The 17,222-nt window shown below is 43.7% G+C and overlaps 1 protein-coding gene across 10 annotated transcripts in view; it reads right to left on the bottom strand.

Annotated features, from left to right (window-relative positions):
* The window catches only part of ARHGEF9 (Cdc42 guanine nucleotide exchange factor 9), a 180,975-nt gene that overhangs the window by 72,672 nt on the left and 91,081 nt on the right, over positions 1-17,222 (bottom strand). The window lies entirely within an intron of this gene.

Here is a 17,222-nt window from a genome sequence, read left to right on the forward strand (position 1 = left end):
AATGTCTGACTGGCAAATGATACTGACTGTCTCCTTCCCTCGCACTTTGCAAAGACCTCAGCCAAAGCGGAGGGATTGTCATTAATGCCATGGGGGGAGCTTCCAAGGAATATAAGACAGGAGCTTAGAAGTGGTAGTTTGGAATTTGCCCATTTTTTTTTCTGGCCATGCCTTTGTGGCACTGCTAACAAGATAAAATAACTCTCCCCATCAAAGTAGGCAGGAAAATATAAATAGAAGGAATAACAGGAACAACACCCTGTTCATGTTCCACATGGTGGAATCACTCTGCCTAACACCATTACTAGAGCAAGTCTGGAGCAAACCCATATGACCCAAAGGAGAGAAGAGGAAAGGGGATGCCATGAAAGACCCTCCCTGCAGCACCAGGTCCCACACACCTTGTCACCTCCTACCTCTCAGTCTAGATCTATGGCACATCGTGGCACATCAAAAAGCCCAGGATCACCACCTAGGATGTTTATCTAAATATGTTTCAGAAAGTAACCTCTAAACTAAAGTTTACTACTTCTTCCAGGCTACTGCAGGGTTTAAATCTACCAGCCATGAACCAGCTGTGTCACTGCAAAGGGACTTTGCTCCAGCTCTGCAAGATGTGGCCTCTTGGAAGAAGAGTTTGGGGAATGGGTGAACTTCTGCCTCCAATGCATCTGGTGCATTTTCCCTGATTTTGCTCACTTCCAAAGCCATGATGCACAGTTGGAGGCTAACATCTGCTCCTTCTCAGCAACTGCCTGCAGTGAGGCAGCCGAGTATGAAACACGTTTTAGTGAAATCAGCCACTATCACAAAATTTTGGTAAGTATTCCCAACTAATCAACGCTTACTGGCTTCTTACGGGCCAGCTTGAAAAAGAAATCAGGGACTTACTGGTCCCAGGAGACTGAAATGGGCACAAAACAGCAGAAACCTTTTCAGCAGGATAATTCAGCTTGAGGCTAAGCCACACATACCACTATTACTTATCTGTACCTCTTCCTGGGATAAATAATCATTGTTAGCCCACAAGAATCTGCATTGAGTTTCTATCACAGTTTTCCTCACTAGTCCAAAATTCACTTAATGAAGAGCCACTTTCCCAAAAAACCCTCAATCTACCATAGATCACCATCTCCTCAGGAAATTCTAAGTACCAACAAAGTTTCTAAGCCCATAGCCTCTGGGTAATATAAATAATCTTTGGGTGATGAAATATCATTTAATAATGCATCAATAAAGTTATATTAGTAAAAAAGAAATCTGGGTAGTTCTCATTCACATCAGCATTACAGAAAATATATACTCCTCCACAGGAGTGGGGCAGCAGGAATAGAAGCAGGCTGTGGAGGGGAGATGGAGAAACGTGAGACTATGCCATTTGTTCAAACTGGTCTTGTACAGACATGCTCTTTATTCAGACAACATAAAAGCACTGTAAAATAACAATAGAATTTCCCATTGTATTCAACAGGCCCTTCCATAATGGCAGCAGCCAAAACATCTTCAAACAAGAATATACAGAGAGCTGGCATTCAGAGTAAAAAAATCAATACTCAAAGTAACCCCAGCAGAACAGGAGACACAAACGATCTCCAGCCAAATGACAATACTACTTTGTTTCCCCTGTTCCCAGAAGAAAGGCACCTCACACTGCTTTACCCTCCTGTGTTTTAATTGCATTGCTCCCTCACGAGCAGTAACGCTGACAGCACAGAGTGATAGGGCTGTTAATCATGGGGCCATTTATTGCAACAGCAATGCTGTCATCTTAAAGAATTCCCAAGGAGGGCATTCATAGCTCTGCTGAGATCCACTCGTATGTCTGCCCATGAAAACCACGTATACAGTGTGAGCACGGGAGCAGCTTGATGGGGTGCTCACCTGAGCTGCACAGACAACAGAAACACGCAGCCCGTGTTTCCATCCAACATTTCACTGGTTTTCACAACTAGGGCAGGTTCATTCACTTGACGGAGCAGACAAAAATGAAGTGTACAAGAAAATATCACCCCACCCCAGAATGTGGTACTTTTGCTCTTGTATAATCTCCCAATAGTCCCTTTGATTGTGTATTTATTTTTAAACCTCTCGTCAGAAATTATACAAACTGAATAATGCCAAATCATAGTGAATTCGCCGCACGGCTCATTCACAAAACAAATGGGAGGGCATTTCCACTTGATTTGCTTATTCTCTGAAGAGGTGCAATCACACAAAGGTTAAGCACGAGGCAAAGAATTTCCCTTTCTGCTTTCAAGCCCTTTGATGAATTTGACTAATGGCTGGATTTCAGCTGAAAGAGGCTGATTGGAGTGACAGAGCCTCTGATATCCCCATATTCTGGAAAGACTGTCACACTTGGTTGGAAGCTTTATATATATATATATATATATCTATCTAAAGGTGGAGAATCAGTACAGACTTAAAGGTTCATTAGGACTGGGTTATTGTATTTTTCATTGATTTAAATTTTCTTGAAAAGATACTGCCTGGCACACATGAAATCACCCAGCCTCATACAGTAGCAGACTCCAGGGTATGGTATTAGTTTGATTCTCCACCTTATTATGGTTATTGTCCATGTCATTCCTATTAATAACAATAGCTGCAACACAGAGCTGCATACAGTAACTGGAGAGTTGGAGTGACTATAAAACCAAGGTAGCAATGAGGAAAAGGACTAGTAACAAGATAGAGTCGCTCCAGTAAAGCACTGCCCATGTGGTTTTTAATTGGCTCTGGAGCACCAGCGAGCCCTCCGCTTTGACGGTGCATATGTCACTGTAATTGCTTTCCAATCCCTTTTGCGTACTGGACACATTAAGCCTCTCCTTGCCTGATGACATATATTTCATGCACAGTAATTACAAATAACCACTAACCATAATCTTTTAACTCAGATAAACGATGAGATTGGTTCTGGGACTCAAAAGTTTAAACTGCTCTGGAGAAAACAGCACCTTTTGTCAAACACAGCCAGGGCAGCTCATGGTGCCTTACTGACTCGGGGCCAACACAGGCTGCTGTAATAGCATGAATCCCTCATTACAGCACACGGAAAACAACATCTAAATATACTTCAAGATCTAAACCTGAAATTTATGTGCAAATCCCAGTCTTCTGACCCCAGAAGGGACTCCTCACATTCATAAACGAAGGCCATAACTGCCTCAAGGACCAAGAGTTGTACTGGAAATCCTTCCTGTGATCAGAGGGCCAAAGCTATGCTTTGATTTATGCCCAGTTTAACCTTACTGGGCTGAGCCTGCAAGATGCTGTATGTGTGGGGAAGCAGTCAGGGTTACCAAACAACATTTCCACCAGCCCAGCCCCACTGCTTGCTGCTGCAGCAAACATCATGCCAGATAACATCGAAGCATTGTGTACAGACCGCTGCAGGACGCGGGGGAAGATTGATACAGTTATCTATCAATTATCCAAGGTGCAGAATAACACAGATAAGCAAAACGGATATTACAAAATATATATAAATTAGGCTCTGGGAATCTACAGTGAGGGGCAAGGGGCTGCTGTGGAGCACTGAGCCCTGAGCTAAGGGACCCAGCAAGGAAGTACAGCACAGAGCACTCAGCTGTACTGAAATCATCCTGAGCATCCCTATGCCCATGGTGTAGCTAATCCACAACCTCGAAACCTATTCATGGATAACCAAAACTTGACTGGAAATGTCAGGAATGCCAAATCTAGACTCATTTTATCCAAGAAGGCTGTCTATTGAAATTGGAAAGCTTGTCTCCCATGGAACAGACTGGCTGACTGTAGGCAAACTGAGTTCATCTGAGCAACTGAAAAGTTTTTACATGGAAGGAAGATAAAATTGTAATTGCTCTGAGGAAGACAAGAGGAATTGATGGTTTAGAGATTATTTATTTTAAAATGTACATCACCTATTACTCTGGGGCATGGGAGTTTCCAAAGCAAAAAGGAATTAAGGAGCAAATTACACAAATTACTCCCAGTGCATTGCATTATTCAATATAACACAGCTACTCACAAACGTAACAGCACACAGATCTGCTCATCCCAGACATAGGGTCTTTACTGCTGAAGCTGCAGGAGAACTGCCACCAGGCACTGCAAAGCTGGTGACACACAGCTCTACTTAGCAGGGGACAATGGGCAGCTCCAACACACATGCACATAACCAGGACTACTGAGTGTAGCAACATCACTTATCTAGAATCAGGCATTCACAGCAAAATGAATAAAGTGACAGGACCAGAAATAATGAAAGCATAAGTAGATACTCTGTCCTATAAAAGCTGACACAGTTGGCCAGGGTCTAAACATCATGAAAAGAAATTAATTCAAATGTAGGGCTGTTAATACAAAACAGAAACATTATTTCTGGATGGCCAAATACAGGGAACAAGCAGCAAGAGCCCCTTCGTGTTATCAATCACTGCAATGAGTTTTAAAACACCTTTTGAAAATGAAGCAGATGCCTGGATTGTGTCATGTTAGACCACAATGTATTAAGACACATCTTCAGTAAAAGACTTAATAATGTGTAATTCCCATATATCGATATTGTAGTATGAGACCAAAATGATAACATTAAAAAAGGGAGATTTTTAGGAAGTGATGTGAACTTGGAACTTAAAGAGAGGTGGCTATTATTAGTGCAAATCAGTGCCCAGGCTGGATTAAAGACTGTGTGACACTGACTACACTCACTGCTCAGGCTCCTTATTTGCTCTTCTGATCTCTTGATTTCTTAGTGTAAGTTGCTGCTGCTCATGTCTAATACAGTCAAGGAGTGGTTTGCTGGCAGATTAGCACAAAGAGGGGAATGCCATCTTCAAATCGCTTTGCAGACCCTGAGCTTACAGAAGAGTTTAAATAAATGCAAGCACAAAGTGAGCAACAGCTGGAGAAGCAACACATGACCCCCAGAAACCACCCCTGGCTTCGTGTCACTTTGCAGGGGCAGTAACAGATCTGGCTCAGCCGGCTGACTGACAGCCAAGGCAGTGGAAAGCGGAGCCTGTCCAACTGCTCTTGTGCAAACCAAGAGCCATCCAGTGAAAATCCCATTGCTTCTCTCTCAGGCAGCAAGAGGAAAAACCAGGATGAGCACCAAGAATAACACATGGCCAGACAAAGCTTCTGGTCCCTAAATTATGATCTTCAAGAGAATTATTCCAGAAAAAAAAATGTGAGTCTTCCTCACATCTTTCAGTATTACAGCACCTGAACAAAAAGCAGTGACAGACGTCCTGAGCTCAAAGGAAACATCCAGGCAAGGAGCCTCTGCTAGCCACCACCCCATGCATGCAATCAATAACACAACAGAACAAACCCAGCAAGACAGAGCTCAAGTCGTTATAGCAACCACATCTTGCATCTACATCTCACCTTCCAACCGTGTCAACTCCCGAGAGGGCAAACAGGCAGGACTTAAAAGTAAGGGATGTAAAGCAGCTTCTCCTCTTGAGATGCTTATTGAGCCAAACCCTGCGGTGTCCTCTGGCTCTCCAAGCCCTGAGCTTGTGGCTTGTGGTGCCCAGGGTCGGCACAGTACCTTGGCTTGGCCTCACCTCTGTAGTGCAAGAATGTCTCGATATACATACTGTATCACTAGAAGTATTTAACATACTTAGTGCAAACCTAGCTGTGACCACTGCTTTTGGAGAAGTAGCACACAGGACAATGGAAGGAAGAGGGGTGGCACACTGGGATGCATATCATAGCACATACCTTTGCTCCCTTGGTTTCAGCTGCGAAATTCCTGGTATATGACGCTCTTATTCTCACCTAATTGACCTTGCATTACCACATTTTTTTCCTACTAAAAGTTGGATGTAAAAGGCTGTCTCATCAGTAAGGTAACAAATTGATGCTAGTTAAATGTGCATAACTCTCTTGCAGATTGTCATCAGACTCTGTAAGCCTATTACATGGATTGGCCAGATCAGTAAGGGGATACGCAGCCTTCCACCTCTAAGCGGCTTTTCTCAATTCAGGTTAGGAATGAACAAAAGTCACTTGTCTGATGCCTTTTCAGATTTTATGGAAAATTGCCACAGCCAAAATGTCTTCCTCAACAGGAATAATTCAAAGCAAATGCCACAACCCTCTTCCTCAACAGGACTGAAGCTTGAATCTACACTTCTCAGACTCTAATTAAAACAGGGTGAAAAGACCACACTATTAGGCCTTTTTTCAAGTCATCAACACCCATTCTGAAACATGAGTTATCACCACAGCCTCCTGGGCTGCTCAGGGAGACAGCAGCTATCTCAGTGGCACAGAGAGAGAGCAGCCACGAGCATCAGCATGCTCCTGTGCTACTTCGCCACTCATCTCCCGTCCCCGCAGCTGCCTTGCAGCCAGGCAGCTCAAAGCACCCCACACTGCACCCAAACCCCTCTGCAGCTCAGGGTCATGGCAGGAGCTACAAAAGCCCCAAGGCAGGTAACATCAGCTTTATCCAAGCACCTGTTAGGAGTGAGTCAAGCCACTGCCACCTTGCTTCTTATTTTAGTTTGTGCAAAACGCTGCTGCCAAAGTGCAGCAGAGAGCAAGCTGTGATGCATGGGTGGCTCCATCACACCAAACCGGTGTCATCTCATCTGTTGTATAAACAGCCCCTTCCCCTGTCTCCAGGTCACGCTGCACAAGATGCATGCAAGTCCCATCCCTCTCTGCTCCACCTATCCTACTCATAAGAGGCCACATTTGCTGTCTACTGTAACAAAATTATCACCTGGATGGTACTGAAGAAAACTGTTACGTACCAAGATAATTCTATTCAAAGTCTAGAGGGCAAAGTTGTCACAGATGAAATATCATTGTCTATTATCTGTTGGCAAACACAGTACATAATGGCAGCCACTCAACTTAATGGCTTACATTCCATCTCCTTCAAATGAGTCCATCACCGCTGTATGTAATCACAGTATATATTTAAAAGTATAATTTCCATCCAAAAAGACCATAGCTGGAGCAATATGACTCATACAGCTCCCTGTGCATCAGAAAGCATGTCATGAAGACTGGGAATTTGTGAGCCAGTTACCATCTGTGTACAAATTAGGCCGTGGACATGATTCTTCAGGCTCGACGACACCAAACTCCCTCTGACATAAACGGCAGTTTTGAGTCTCGGCAGACTCAAAAGTCAGGCCCTTTGCCTCTGCACCAAGAGAAAAGAAATGTTTTCTGAAGCTGTATGTAAAGGGATACAAATATTAGAGAGAAATGCAATGGAATTAAAAGGCATCTCTCCCCATATACCTATTCCAGCACTTCATAGCTGCATAGTTATAGCTGCAAACTTGGTTTCATTTCTGCCATAACAAAATCCTCTCCACAGCATAATTAGTGTCTTCCTGTTAAAATGGGTCCAAATTCACGGAAAGAGGCATCCAAATATGATTTGTTTTTCAAGACAATGTGATGTTTTCCCTGGCTAATATATTCAATTCATTAAGAAACAACAAAAGCCAAGCAAACTATTTACAGTGAGCGTTTGCTGATTTTAGCAGCCTTTTCCTCCTTGGTGAATTATCCATAAACAGACTGGTTTTCACATTATTATTTTTTACCTGCTATGATTTGACAACATTTTTAGTCTAACTTGGCATTGCTTACAAACTCTCTGTTCTGTAACTACTGCTTAAAATAGTGATTATTCCTAATTTCCTTAATGGATCAATTAAGTCACCTGGCACTACTCTGTTCCTGGACTGGATGACTATCACATTCACACACAAATTTTCAAGATAGTTAGATCGAACATTCATGTGAGCAGATATTTGCACTAGGATTTGCAACACTATCTTAAGGCAAACATCTGAGTTGTTTGAAGGGGTTTTGAATGAATAATTTTCTGCATTATTCACCTACCTCTAGAAATAACACTCCATCTGTTCATGGAACAGTTCCTTTTTCTTATTTAGGTAAAATGAAGGTCACGCAAGAGAAAGAAAGATTTGCACATCCCAAAGCCCTGCAAACATACACATCTACACAAATGCATGCATACCTGGTCAAGGTCATTAAGCAGTCAAAGAAAGAAATACAGCTGTCAGGTTAAGGGTAGTGAGTAATCACCTAGTGCATCATTGCTGCGACAAGCACCCCAGGACACAGGCTGGAGTCAGAACATGTCCTTTGCAATTAATCATTAATCAGGACGTGTTACAACAAAGAAGTCAAATGGCAACTCTTAAGGTGAACCAAAATGTTACTTTTAAAACACCTACGCTTAAAAAAAAAAAAAAAGAAATAATAAAAGTCAACTCCAAAATCTGAGGGAAAAGACAAATGGAGTGTATATTAAATCCACACCAGCCTCTGGGTGGAAAACATCCAACACATACCAGGACATGATTCACCCCAGAAGAACTGGCAGCAGTACAGCTCATGTGAAGCTAATGCCTGGCTGTGTGGGCTTTGCTGGTATGAAAAGATCTTTCCTTTCCCTGGCCTGTCCCATGTCATCGACAGAGGCCTGTAGCAAGCCCTCATTGCTCTGTATGAAAATAACAGGGCACTGCTTGTGCTGGTCCTCCCTGGTTCCCTGCACAGAGTCCTGCTGAGGCTGGACTCCCCATCCCCTGCGTGCTTGGGATAACAGTATATAGGGAGAGTCATTTACAGTAGTCAGATAACCCTCAATGCATGTGCTGAGCTTATGGCCATGGGTAGTACTTGAAGGAGCATATTAAATGCAAGTCGTGCTCTGGCTTCAGAGTTCAGAAATAGTATTCAGGAGCACTGGAGTATCACAGACACCTAGGCTCATACTCTGAGGAAAAGCAAACAACTTCTCCGTGCAGATCTTCAAAGCAGTCTAACCTTTTCCTATTTCCCTGTAATATTATTCTGACTAATTGTGTGTTGAGCATAGCCAGCTCATTTCTACTGTAAGGCTCTGTCCTTATCCAAGTGAACAGTGACACCAAAGTCAATGGGAACATCTGCAAGCCTCATCAAATGCACTGGGTTCTTCCTTCAAGGAATATATAGCCCTAGTGTCTGATGTCTCAGACAATTTCAATGTGCCTTCCATTATCTAGAGAAAAATTTTCAGAGCAAAACTAGTGTAAAATACAAATGACAGTCCAGGAAGGTTGATACACACAGGTACAGACAGATCTGGGAGTGTACAATGACAGCCCAACTTGGATTTGGATTGAAACTTGCCCAAATGGAACTGTCATGGTTGAGCTTGTTAGAGTCCATTAGGCTAGATGCATTTTCATCTCAGGCTCAGCTTCAGCTATACTATATATTGTTTGCCTGGTAAGCAATCTACACTCAATTAAATCCAGTATATAATTATTATTCATTTCAGAAATAGATTTTCCTGACTCAGAATGCTTAAAGGATGCCTTAAAGGATTGTTATTTCTAGAATAGAAATTTTCAGAAAAGAGACCATATAATGAAGGTGGGAGATTCTGACCTAATGGAAAATCCCCAATACTTTTCACAGTGATATTTTTCAGCTGAAGAAACAGAAGTCAAATGTGTACACTTCCCCAAGACATACTGTGTGGTAGGCAGCTCAAGTCAGTTGAATCATGGATCAGGCAAGCATGGTAAAGTGATAATGGTGATGGGTGATGATGAGTACACATAGGAAAGATGTGTTGTCTAAACCTATGCCAACTGCAATGACACTGCCCCTAGAAAGGTGGTGAGCAACAGAGGCAAATGTAGATGTACAAGCATTGGCTACAAGGGCTCTGGGATCCAGCCAGGGAATTCACAGGGGTTTTGGAATGAACAGTGCCACATCAGATAACATTAATTGACAGTGAAATATGCTCAAATCTCTGAAATAAAAAACTTTAGCTAGAGCTATTTTGACTAATGGCTGAAAACAAGAGCATGTACCCTGCTCTGCAGCCCATTTAATTTCTCCTTCCATCACTGTAGCAACTTCCAAATATTCCCAAGGCTTTAACAGATGCTATCTCAAGCCCTGTCCACACTATCTAATCTAGCATCATTAAGAATTGATACTATTTTCTGAAGGCATCCAAGATGTTCTCTCTGGGAAGGTACTTGGTGAGCACCCTCTTGAAGACATCTGGTAAGGAATTTTTACTACTGGCCTAAATATGTCCTCCACCTAGAAGAATTAAGTGGCTCTAAGGAGCTTTTAGTCTAAGTAAATCCTCATTTAAACAAGCCCTATGAAAATGGATAGGAGCTCCACTTGCCTGATTTATTTATGATTCACTTGGAGAAAAAGAAACAGGAAGGATGTTTTCTTTACAGAACGGGTTGTTGGGTGTTGGAATGGGCTGCCCAGAGAGGTGGTGCAGTCCCCATCCCTGGAGGGGTTTAAGAGTAGAGTCGATATAACTGTCAGTGCTAGGTTAATTAACCATTAACCTAACATTGACAGTTCCCAACTATACCATATCCCTAAGCGCTATGTTGACCTATGTTCCATAATAGGTGGAATCAGGGAGAACCTGGACACCTCAAAACCATGCAGAGATTTCTCCTTCGATTTATGTTTGGACAAGGAGAGACTTAGAAACAAAGTTCAGCTCAGAGGAGTCTGGCTTTGAGGCTGTGGTTCAGCTGAAGACAGAGGTCCTCTCTCATCAGCTCCTAGTCAAGGGACTTTGCCATTTCCTTGCCTGTGAAGCCCCTTGGCTGGTGGGAGCCCAAACAGTAACAGTACCAACGTAGGACATAAATTCCAGTTGAGAGACTTACAAATGGGCAGGAGGTGGCTTGTTCAAACCCAACTCTAGAGAAGGTCAGAAACCTCAAAGGTATGCTGGACGGTTTCACAGCTCAAGTCCTGTTTTTTTCAGACCTCATACTTGATAGAAGAGGCTGTCCAAAGTCTGCTACTGCCTCACAGGAGAGTGTGTCATTTCTACAGTAACATGATGGAAAAAAAGATAATTTCCCATCCAGTTGAGTTGCAGTCTTTGATAACCTGGATCACAGATTGAGTTTGCTGTCACAAAGGCTTAGGGATCCTGCAATGTAGCACAAAGCAAGAAAAAACAAGTGCAAAAAACTAGAAACAGGACTCAACATTCACTGCAGTCTTTGATACCTTTATATCTTCATTGCAATGTGGAAGAGCTGATATTATTCACTAATATTCTCTGATGATATCAAACAGGAAAACCTTGTGAATTTATCTGAGAACTGAGAAATAAAGCTAATAAACAGGAGGCAAACTCACTGCAAACCCATATTCAATGGGAGAGATGCTCACAGGGCAAGGAATCACAGGAGCAACAGTGGCAGGAAATCAGAGAGGAGTTTGAAATGCACTGAAATGAGAGCAAGATCTGTAAGATGCGGTAACAGTCCCTCCTCCCATGGCTGGTTCTGCATGAAGCAACTCATTTCAGACAGATATTGACAGTGTGGGAGGGATTCAGAGAAAAGCAACAAATTTTATCAGAGCTTCTGGAAGGATTAATACCCAGAAAGAGATTTAACCTATTAAAAGCTCAGCTAAACTACCATTTCAGAGACTGTGCTAACACAGTTTAAATAGTTCCAGGAGAGTTATTATTTATGTATAATGGGGAGAGCTAGGAGTCTGAAATGGAGAAAGGCTCCATTTTAACTATATAAAATGAAAACACCAACAAAGGATTAAAACAAAGGATCTACAAGGTGAGGAAGCCTTTGAACAGAAGACAAATTAAACAACTTTACCCAAGAGGAGCAAGCAGCACAAGAGTTGTAGCAGCCCAGGAAAGGCAGAGGAGCAGCACAGAAGGCCAAGCACGAGCACAGCAGTGCAAATGTGCAGTTGTAGCCAAAGAGACTGGTAGGATGGAAGAAAGCCTCTCTTTGCTGTCACCTACAGCAGGCAGGAGACCTGAACCTCTCCAAATCATGAAGAGCTTAGAGTGTGGAAATCTAACTATTTAGAAAATGTTTCTCAAATGCAAGATTCACAGAAGGAGACTGTGGATGTAGCCTGACAGTTCCAGCAGCTATGCCCAGATGAGAGCTATTGCGTGATGGGCTGAGTAGATTAACAGGCTCCTTTAGAACACTGCAGTCCAAGGACAGTCTCCTTGGTGATGTAAGGCAAGGACCAAAACCATCCTTGATGTTTGCAGTGGGTTCCATGATGGCCTAAATAATACACTGATATAGTTGGTACTGTCTCTGTCACACAGGTGTTGTCATTAACTGGGCTGTGACAGTAAGAGGATAGTGTTATGACAGCACAACAGCAGCGCTGTCAGAACAGTAATATTTGTTCACATATTTCAAATAGGAAAACACTCTCAGAGTGCCTAGTTCTCCAGATTCGCTCTCAAATACACCTCATTTTGGAGAACCTAAATGTTCTTCCCTTCTAAACTGCAGCACATGGAGCGAGGCAGGGGGTCTCACGCCTCGCAGTACACGCCACTGATTCCAGTACATGCCACTGACTCCCCAGGGCAAGGTCTGCCTCGCTGCAGCAGCAGCCAGCAGCCTACCTACCGGAGACCCGCACCTCTGCCACAGCAGCCCCAGCCTCCTTGCTGGAAGTAACACGGGGGTACCGAAAGCTCGAGGTAATGCCACAGTGTCTCTCTCGAGTTCTCCCACGTTCCTATGCTGGATGGCCTGTGGCTTTTTGGGTGTGCAGCCCCACCTTTCCCTCCCTTCTGAGAACTTATTTGTCCTAAAAGTTACTTAAGTACTTGGACACATTCTCTTCTTAAAAAGACAAAAATAATCCCATCTCCATTATTATTTATACTCCTTGGAAATTCAAGTTCAAGTAAGCAGTCAATTAATTCCAGAGGAGATCTGCGAAGGTTTCGAAGCAGTTCATTTCAGTGCCCAAAACACCCTTAATTCAGTAAGAATATATATAAATACTACAGAACACCTCAATAAAGGTGTCTGCAATATCACTAGTTGAAACTCACAGCATTGTTTACACTGTATAAAGCCCCCCAAGCCCTTCCTCCTTGGGTCACTTGGCATTAGAGGGGGAACTGTAAATATTTTTTGCACTTCAGTTGAGCTGGGGGAATTAAAACACAGACTGTGTGCTGGTATCAGGTTTTGGCATGTTTGTTTTTAGACAGCAGTAGCTATCCAGGGGGAAAAGAAGGTGTTCTTCAACACAACATGCCTGTTTCACAGGGGCAATCATGTAAAGAGAAAACAAATGCACTTACTTTTCGGTGAGCTTTGGATACCGGGAATACGTTTCCAAGAAGCTCATGAGTCCATGCAAAGCTGTTGGCACAGCTGTGCATGGGCTTGGGGGACCCGTGGGTACCAAACAGAGACCTGTGAACGTTGTCATCTGTGCACAGGTATGTAAGGACAGTTTTCCCGGGGAAGAGCAGCTTTGTCACCAAGAAAGGCACAGCCTTGCAGTGCCCAGGCACTGCTAGAGATCAGGAGAAGCTGGAATCTCATGAAAGAATCTCTTTCAATCTCTCACCCTGTCTGCAAAACCAAAGGAAAGGCAAATGCCCTGGAGCTGCTCGGGATGGCAGGATCTCACCACACCCCAGCTGCTGCCCCTGCTCAGTCCTCTGCTCTCCAGCCTGGGGTCTGCACCACAGCAGCCAAAGCCACAATAACTCTCACACTGCACCCGTTGATAACCCCAGCAGCCGAGCGATACCCCTCCTGCCAAGAGCCCCAGCTGTGCTGGCTCCAGCAAGACAACTGCTCTGTTCTGAAGACATGTGCTCTGCACAACCCTAGGTGCTGCTGGCCACAGAGAAAAAAATCCCTCGGTCCCCAGCTGTAAATGGTTTAAAACTCCCAAGCAGCAGCAGTCAGAGACCCCAGGACCATTCAGTGATGAAGGCAGCAGAGCGTTTGGATGGGTCTGGCCAGCGGACAAGCCCAGCGGTACCACATAGCAGCCAAATCCTCTGGCCCTTGCACCCATCTCCATCTCAGGGCTGCTCCTGAGCAGCCATGGAGACAGAGGGCAGCAAGACTGCACAGCCTTCCACATCTCTGCTGCCTTCTCCACCAACACAGCCACAACGGCAGCTTTTAAGTGCTCCCCTAGCCCTGCAAGATCCTGGGAGGTGCGATCCAGCCAACTCAAGGCCCTGCCAGTTCGCAGGCTTTGGGCCAGGGGTACAGCAGATTCACAGGGCGCTTGCTAGCAGTTTTGCAAAGAGCCAGTTAGCAGCATGGTGCCCTCACTTCTGGAAGTGAAATCTCATTAAACAGCAGCTAAAATACATTCATTATTTCCCCAACACTACTTTTCCATGTAAGTAACTGCTGCAGTCGCAACAGGATGGGAGGTAGTCACAAGATTGCTAGTAGGATGACGAGTCTCTGCTAAACTCCCTATTAGGTTGTGGTCCACGCAACACCAAAGTTCGTGAGCCACAGCTCTATCTAATTAAAACTGCAGGAGGGGAGGATTCAGGAAGGCTGAGTACAATTATCCAAGTAAGAATTTCACCAGGACACTGTGACTTAACCCATTGCCTTGTGCACTAAGTGCTAAAGGAGTTTAATTGCCACCACTGATGGGAATCTACATTTGTGACTCATCTCCAACACACAGCAGAAAGTTGCTGGTTTTCTCACTCCTGATTTACTTTTGCTAATGTGCTTCCAAGGCCACCGCTTCAGTGGTCAGGGCCATGCTGTGAAGTTGCATTTGGTTCTCTTTTGAATTTCAAAACAACAGGCTCAACCTACAGTTTCATTTGGGCCCATCTCTTAACAGCTACTGCCAATTTCCCTCGTGCGCTGCTGGAGGAATTAGAGCAAGAAAGCGTAGAGTGGGTTGAAATTTGGGAGGAGTCATGAGGAATTGGGCTTTTTTCTGACATAAAATAATGTTTTTTAAATGTGAGTTTTCTGATTCTTTCATGCATTTCCCTTCTTAAATTCATCGAGTTTTTATTTAATCTTAAACACCAAAAATTTAGTTAAAATATCTTACCAAATAAAGGCAACAAAAAAGCATGACCATTTGAGTCATGCTCTTAAGACATTTTTCAGGATAATTGTTTTCCTTTTAAAATGAAAACTCTTTCCAAATTGTAAGAAAGATTTCAGTTTGAATGGTGCAAGGTCAGAAAAACATAGCCATATTTTTCTTTTTCCCAGTTATTCTCCTTATAAGCAATGAGCGTGCTCACATCCCCGCTATACACCTTCGGAGTGTCTATTCAGAACTCTTCTTACCATAACAATCTTGTCAAATTAATTCATCATTAAGGACAGATTTTTTTTTTTTCCTCACTACTGTGCGTTAATTAGTGAAAGGGTTGCCATGGAAACCCAGCAACACGAGTTAACACCACATAATTTACCATGTTGGTAAAACGTGGACTAGAGCCCTGCAACAGGTGCAAAAACAAGTACCAATGCCTGAGGTACAAGTTGAAGCCAGATTTGCTCCTTTGATAGAGGCTTTGACATCTCTTTAGTTGATAAAAGTTGGAAAAACTTCTAAAGATCTGGACATTAGAACTAGTTATACTGTGTATGAGTCTGAGGGCACGCTCCCATTTTGCTGATGTTTTAGCAAATACAATTTTAGGACACTGGTAGGAACCAAACTGAAGCAAAAGAGGTTGAGCTGAGCATGTATGAAAAAAGTTGAGGCACGTGATCAGACTCAGGCACTAATTTTCAATAATTATCAGTAAGCCATGGCCAGCTTAAAGCCTGTGGCCACTAACTGCTCACAACTGCTGTGCACCCTGCGGAGGCTCCGCTGGAGAGGTCCCAAACACGTCCCCACTCTGCCGTGACTATACTGGGAGGGATCTTGGCTCTCGAGCCTCCATCCTTCTGGGTTCGTCCCTGTGTGACAGCCTAAGGGACAGTGCTCCACCACCACATTCCTGCCCAATGATCAGAAACTGCCTTCCGACTAAAAGCCTATATTTTGCCATGATCATCCAATACCTACTCATTTTTTCATCTTAAGCAGTGCTTCTGCTCAGCCAGTCTTCATCCTCAGAGCATTTGTAGAGAGCAACTATGCTCTTGCTCAGCCACCACTTTGCCAGGCTAGACAAGGCACTCTGCAGTTTACCCTTTGCAGACAGATCCTCCATTCCCCCAATTGTCCTTGTCTCTGTTCCAGTTCGAATACATTTTTTGCTGAATATTGGCAAACAGTCTACTCTAGCCCAAGTGAGGTTGCACCACTGTCTGGTACAGCAGCATTAATCTCTACTGGAAATTCATCTTCTAATACATCCTTGGATCATACCTTGCTTTTTTTATGGCCATATCACACTGTCAGCTCATCGTCAGTCTTTGATCACCCTGATACAGCTCAGTCTTCTTCCTGCATGCACAACAGAAGGCTGCAGCAGGCACTGCTCTCCCCGTGAGCCATATAACGCTCTGCTGCTGTGTGCTGGTAGTAACCTCCAATCTGCTGTCTGGTTATTTGGTTACCCTGGTAATATTCCATATCCTTCTTTGCTAATATAAGAAGCAGAAAAATTCAAGGCTTAAACCACCTCTTTAAATAGTCAGTTTTCACTATCTGGGTAAAATTAGACCCAAATCTCAGCACCAGACTAATGAAGGTATTTCAGAAGCAGAACTAAATTACAGTTTCCCCCAGCAAACAAAGCCTGAAATAAAAGCAGGGATTTGTTCGCACCTTGCTGAGCCAGCTCCTGAGGAATGCAAGACCAGGCATTTACCAGCAGGTCACCTCAAGTGTGTCAAACCAAGGCAAATTCCTCCCTCCCACACTTACTGAAGAGAAACAGTTTGAGCTATTCCAGTTTGTGAAACACTGGAGACCACAAGCAGAGCCCAACCACTCAGAGCCACCCCAATGAATGTACCGTGCTGAGTGCAGCCACCTTCCCACTGTACATACAAATGCTTCATTAGGAAGGAGGTAGACAGAAATTACTTTTTTAAACCCTTTTCACCTTCTTGCACTCCAGAAGGATGGACGTGTCTAAGCTGCCTGAACAAGGAACAGTACCTAAACCTGCTTCTGCAGAAAGTCCTCTTGCTTTACACGGAAGCAGTAAGAGATGTACCAGAGCAGTGGTTTCCCACTAACGATGCACAATAATCCCACCTCAAAATACCTCCTCCTACTCCAGGACAGATTTCTTCCCACACCAGCAGACCCTCCTCTATACATACCTCAGCTTCAGCCACTGCTACAGCTCAGCACACCTGTGTAATGAGTACTAACCCACAACAACTCTGTATTTTAAGAAAAAGAAAGGAATGTTCATGTTCACAAGAGCAGGATAAATGGGGAAGTTCAGC

This window comes from Athene cunicularia (assembly GCF_003259725.1).
Source record: "Athene cunicularia isolate RWA chromosome 4 unlocalized genomic scaffold, athCun1 chr4_part3, whole genome shotgun sequence".
NCBI lineage: Eukaryota > Metazoa > Chordata > Aves > Strigiformes > Strigidae > Athene > Athene cunicularia.